We start from the raw sequence: 6,752 nt of genomic DNA on the forward strand, positions 1-6,752 counted from the left end.
CTAGGAGGGGGGTGAATCAGTTGTCAAATAAATTCAAACCAAAAACAACTTAACCAACCTTAATGCTTAATACCAGTAAACCAAACTTTATGTCGGTAGACAATTTATCAGTTAATTGCAGTACCAGTAAAGATTAATGAATGAAACAGAAAGACAATAACATCCGCAACACATAACACCAATATTTATACGTGGAAACCCTGTAAGGGGAAAAACCATGGTGGGAAATCTTACCCACAATCAGATGATACTACTGCAGATAGTATGTGTATACAAATAGGGTCTGCACATGTAGAAAGGCCAAGTGCCTAGAGCTCACTGCTCAATCACAAATAGGAGTCACACTGACTACAATTGGATGGTTAGATCCAATAAAGATGTACTGCTCAAAATAGCATCTTTCTATGCTAGATTCAGTACCGATGTAGTTCTGATATGCCTTTACAAAAACCTTGCTTTACCTTCAAATGATGTCTGCATGTATAGCTCTGCTTAATCTCGCATATACCTTCTTACAATTCCATTTCCCAATCACTTATCGATCTTACAAATAAGATCTTATATTTATACCATATCCTAAGACCAATTTTAGTAGGTCGGCTCTAAAGGATATTACAATAAAACAATTTACAAGTAATCAATAACCAATGCAATATCCGATTCAGCATGTCAGCTTAATTCATTTACAATAACAACAAAGTCATTTCCAAAGCATGTCGTGCTGATCTAGAATAGATAAGCCTGTCGGTGCTTATTCTGGACCTATTTGTCGGTAACAACAAATATGCAAACTCGAATATACCAACGAAAAAATCTCCAAGACAAAGTGTCCAAACAATGTCTTCGACATAACCAGATGTTTTTCATGTCATTCCAAGTGTCAGTGAACAATATATCCTATCGGTGTACCAGATATCGGTGACTGTACATAAAGTCACTTGCTTGTTGGTGAACATAGTCAATTCTCCAAAGTGACAGAGTTGATAAGTGTTAATAGGTGTTGACATCAATGACAAAATCATATCAACATAACCAAAATACCAACAATCTCCCCCTTTGGCATTGATGGCAACAGAAGATGGAAAAACCATCAAAGTGCCAAAACAGAAATGCCAAATACCAAAAACCAACAATCTTCCAAAATAGATCATATACAATCTCTCCCAAAATAACAATTTTTGGCAATATAACAAGGACATTGAGAAGGTTGTTGATGATTATGGACATAACTGATTAAAGATGTTTTACTATCTTGATATTATTATTTTGTCATTGATGTCAAGAAATTGATTTTCTAATTCAGTATGATGTTGCCATATCTTAAGGAATATGATATGAAGATTATAAAGAAGTCGGTAAAGACACAGGAAAGAATATGATGAATAAAGGGATAAGTTATTCAATGGGCAACTCTACCAAGTCAGACAATGATGAATAAAGGGATAACCCTAAGGAACCTAGTCGGTAAACCCTAAGGAACCTAGTCAGTAAACCCTAAGGTTATCACAGTCGGTTAATGAAGACAGAATGTCTACCGAGTAAAGTTTAGTATTCACCGAGTTGTGACCGAGCTATAACAAAATGCATTAAATTTTTACATGTGATATTTAATGAAAGAAGCTGATGAGCTGGAGCAGATCAATGATTGGCAAGCCGTGGAAGAAGTTTGTTAACAAATCTAAGGGAATGGAAAGTCGGCAAGAACATCTACAACTCAAATTGAACCGCATTACCTTAACACAAGTTCCAAGATGATTGTGCAAGTTCTGAGGTAGGGTAAAACATTTTTCAGATCGTAAGATACAATGAACCTGGACAAGATTGAAGATTTGATGGCTATGATTGATCATGGGAAATGTGATCAAGGAGATTAAGCGGTTAGATAATTGTGTATAAATAAGGAACTGTTGATAAACAGTGGATGCAGGCAAGTGTATGCATAGGGATGCTACATAGTGATCATTGAGCACAGAAGCTTGAAGACTTGTTGGAATAATAGAGTATTGATGCCTAGCAGATAGACAAGAATAGTTCTATGTCTAGATTGTGTTGAACAAATAAGAATCTGCTTTAGCATTTTAGATTTAAAGTTGCAGATAGATTGTATTACTATTAGCCTGTGAAAGTAACAGGAAATCTCTTAACCGAGTGGAATTAACAGTCTTATAAGTAAATCCGCTAACAAGGTGACATTCTAAATGAGTGTTTGAAATCCTTTGACAAGGTAACTTCTAACAAAGTGATGATCCTAACAGATCTGAGGGAAATCCCTTAACCGGGTCACATCTAGCAATGTGTTTTGTAATCTTTAACAGGATTGGCTTTTAACCAAGCATACTCTAGAAGAGTATATTTCTTAGTGGGTCCAAAATCCCACAGTGGTTTTTCCCTATTTGGGTTTCCATGTTAAATCTAGTGTTATGAGGTTTATATTGTTCATATGCTTTTGAGTTTGCATGTTTGACAATTTTTATTTTATGACTGATATATGTTACCGAAGTTGAATCTAATGTTTTCATTGATGATTAAGTTTGTATGATTCACCCCCCCCCCCTCTCATCTTGTTGGCTATCAGATCTGTACTTATATTAAGTATCAGAACTATCAATTGGTATCAGAGCCTTGGACTCTGAAAGGAAAGTTTAAAGGCACTTGAGTTAAAGATCCAAAGATGTATAAGAGGGATGCACCTAAGCTGAATAAGTCAAGTTTCTCCACATGGAAGAAAAGGATGAAGCTACATCTATCAGGAGTTGGAGAATATGCTATATACTATCTAGAGAATTATTTTGTTACACCAAGCACCTATCCATTGACTATGGAAGAGATAAAGGCAAAGCAAGAACACATTCAAGCAATGATTGAAATAACATCTGCATTGACCGATTCTGAGTTTAATGATCTAGAAGGCTGCAATGATGCAAAGGCTATGTGGACTAAGCTCATATCTGTATATGGAGGAGATGAACATGTTCAAAGAGAAAAAGTTGATAGTCTAAGAGGACAACTTGAATCTATGAGGATGAATGAAGGTGAGAACATAACCCAGTATAGTACAAGACTAAAGGAGATTGTAAATCAAATCAAGGGAGTAGGAGGAACTATTGAAGAAAAGGATGTGACAAGTAAGTTGTTAAGAACCCTTCTACCTGCCTATGCAATCCGAGTCTCTGCAATCAACGAATTGAGGTCTATATCTAATATACCAGTTTCCTTGGATGCTACTATTGATAAGCTACATGCATTTGAGTTAAGTAATTTTGATAACAGTGGGTCATTGGTAAATAAAGTTGAATCCGCATTTAGTTTTTTTCATCTGAATGAATCTAATGATTACAATGAAAGAAAGTATAAGTACTCTAGAGGAGATCATAGTGGAGCAAGTGAAAGATTTTGGAAGAACATGGAGGAGGTACACAAACTGTATGAAGAAATCAGAAAGCAAGAAGAGTTTGAAGCACTATTGGCCAAAAGGTTACCAAGAGGCAAAGGTAAGTATAAGGGAAAACTACCCTTGAAATGTTTCAATTGTGATAAGATTGGACATATGGCTTCTAACTATCCTAACAATGATTTCACTGAAAAGAGAGATTACCAAGATGACAAACAAAAAGATAATCATTACATAGGTCACCGAGACTTCAGAAGAAGAGATAGAAAGACCTACTTAATTACTGATGAGGAATCTGAAGATGATAAATCAGATGAGACTGATATAGAGGAAGTTGTTTATGTGGCTATCAAGGATGGATCAGATGAAGAAAGGTATGAAGAAAAAGCCCTAATATCTCACATAAACAGTAATGATTGTTGGATTATAGATAGTGGATGCTCACATCATATGACAAGAGATAAACACAAGTTTGTTATGTTAGAAGATTATGATGGAAGCTATGTTAGATTTGGTAATGATGCACCATGTCCGGTAAGAGGTAAAGGATCCATAACACTTCTTGATAAAGAAAGATGCAATGATGTTTATTGGGTTGAAGGTTTTAAATATAATTTATTGAGTGTAGCACAGCTAAACAACACAGGTTACCGAATAGAATTTTAGAAAGGAATTGTCAAAGTTCATGACAAAAATGGAAAGTTAGCTGCTACCGAGACACAAACAAAAGGTAATGCATTTCACCTTGACTCTACTCACAACAAGTGCTTGCATGCAAAGATTGATAACACCTGGTTATGGCATAAAAGGTTTTGTTATGTTAATTTTGATAATCTGATCAAGATAAGTAAGAAGAATAGAGTAAGAGGTCTACCGAGTCTTGAAAAACCTAAGAATACTATATGCCGAGGATGCCAAATGGGCAAGATGACAAGATCCAACTTTACAAGTAAGTCCTACACTTCTAAGGGAATTTTAGATCTTGTACACACTGATCTTTGTGGTCCTATGAAAGTTCAAAGTTATTATGGTGATAAGTATTTCATATTATTTGTGGATGATTATTGAAGGATGATGTCGGTAATGTTTTTAAAAGAAAAATCAGAAGCTTTTCAAATGTTTAAGTGGTACAAGGCTAGAGTTGAAAATGAAATAGGAAGACAACTGAAATGTCTTAGATCAAATAGAGGAGGAGAGTTCACATCTGATGAGTTCAACCTATTTTGCAATGATCATGGTATTAAAAGACAAGTCTCTACACCGAGGAATCCACAACAGAATGGAATAGCTGAAAGAAGAAACAGATCTATTGTGGATTGTGCTAGAACACTAATGATTGAGAAGAAAGGTACTTTGAAGACACCTTATGAAATATGGTATGGCAAGAAACCTAACGTAAGTTATTTTAAGATCTTTGGAAGCAAATGCTATGTTCATAAAGATGATAGAAATGGAAAGTTTGATCAAAAAAGTGAAGAAGGAACATTTCTAGGATATTCTTCTAGAAGCAAAGCATTTAAATGTCTGATCAAATCATCTAACAAAATAGTAGAAAGTGCAAATGTGAAAATTGATGAATTTGTAGAAAGAACTAATGACAGGAATTCCAAAGAACTAGAAGACTATGATGAATTTGTCTATGTGCAACCGAAAAGTCCTACCGAGATAACTGTTGAAGGAAATGAGGAAGATATCCAGTTATCGAGTGATGAAGAGGATCATACAGAGCCTACCGAGTCTGTATTAGCCAAATATGTTAGAAGACATCATGCACCAAGTCAGATTATAGGAGATAAGGATGATCCAGTGATGACAAGGAACAAACTTAGACAGAACACATGTTTGATATCTAAATTTGAACCAAGAATAGTAAAAGAGGCATTCAACAGTGAAGATTGGATAAACGCTATGACTGAAGAGATTGACCAAATCAAGAAGAATGACACATGGACACTATTCCCAAGACCTAAGGACAAAAATGTAATCAATACAAAGTGGATCTTCAGAAACAAGCTAAATGAGAAAGGAGAGGTCATTCAAAACAAAGCAAGATTGGTTTGCAAAGGTTATGCCCAAGAAGAAGGAATTGATTATGGTGAGACTTTTGCACCTGTTGCCAAACTTGAAGGAGTTAGAACATTGCTGACATATGCTGCTTTCAAAAACTTCAAGGTATATCAAATGGATGTCAAATCTGCATTTCTAAATGGAATATTAGAAGAAGAAGTTTTCATTGAACAACTTGAAGGATTTGTTGAAGACAATAATAAAGATCAGGTATGTAAATTGGACAAAGCTTTATATGGTCTGAAACAAGCACCTAGAGCATGGTATGAAAGATTGCACTCTTATTTGATTAAGATTGGTTTTATAAGGACAAGTGAGAATAGCATCATGTACATGGAGAATGATGAAAATGGAATACTAATCTCAGCCATATTTGTTGATGATATTATATTTTGTGGAAACGACTCTTTATGCAAGAACTTTGGTAATGAAATGAGCAAAGAATTTGAGATGTCATTAATCGATGAGATAAAGTATTTTATAGGCTTATAGATACTGCAAATGAAAAATGAAATTTTCATTACTTAATCCAAATACATAAAGGAAATCTTGAAGAAATTTGGAATGGAGCATTCAAAGCCAGTAAGTACTCCTATGACTACAAACTGCAAACTATCAAAGAATGATGAATCTGCATCTGTTGATGAGACTCTCTACTGATCCATGATTGGAAAACTACAATATGTTGTTTATAGCAGGCCTGATATAGCACATGTAGTAGGTATTGTTGCAAGATTCTCTGCAGATCCTAAGGAAATACACTTGACAACAATCAAAAGAATTTTCAAATACTTGAAAGGCACTGAAGATTATGGAATAGTATATCGGAAAGGAAATGATTTTGATTTGAAAGTCTATACTGATGTTGATTGGGCAGGCAACATTGATGACAGGAAAAGCACAAGTGGAGGAGCTTTCTTCTTAGGAGAAATACTAGTGAGTTGGCTTAGCAAGAAACAAGGATGTGTTTCTTAGTCAACAACCGAAGCTGAATATGTTGCTGCAACACTGAATTGTACCAACATTGCATGGATCAAACAATTGTTGGAAGGTATAAATGAGAAAGTTACTGAACCAGTAACTATATTCTATGATAATACTAGTGCCATTAATATTTAAAAGAACCCTATTATGCACTCTAAGACAAAGCACATATCTATCAAATATCATTATCTTAGAGAAGAAGCTCATGAAAAGAAAGTGGTGTTGGAATATGTTAACACAAAGGAAAAAATAGTTGATATCTTCACCAAGCCACTAACAAAGGACACTTTTGAATATCTCAGAAGTAAGT

The sequence above is a fragment of the Cryptomeria japonica genome, chromosome 2, assembly GCF_030272615.1.
Source record: "Cryptomeria japonica chromosome 2, Sugi_1.0, whole genome shotgun sequence".
In the NCBI taxonomy this organism is placed as follows: Eukaryota; Viridiplantae; Streptophyta; class Pinopsida; order Cupressales; family Cupressaceae; genus Cryptomeria; species Cryptomeria japonica.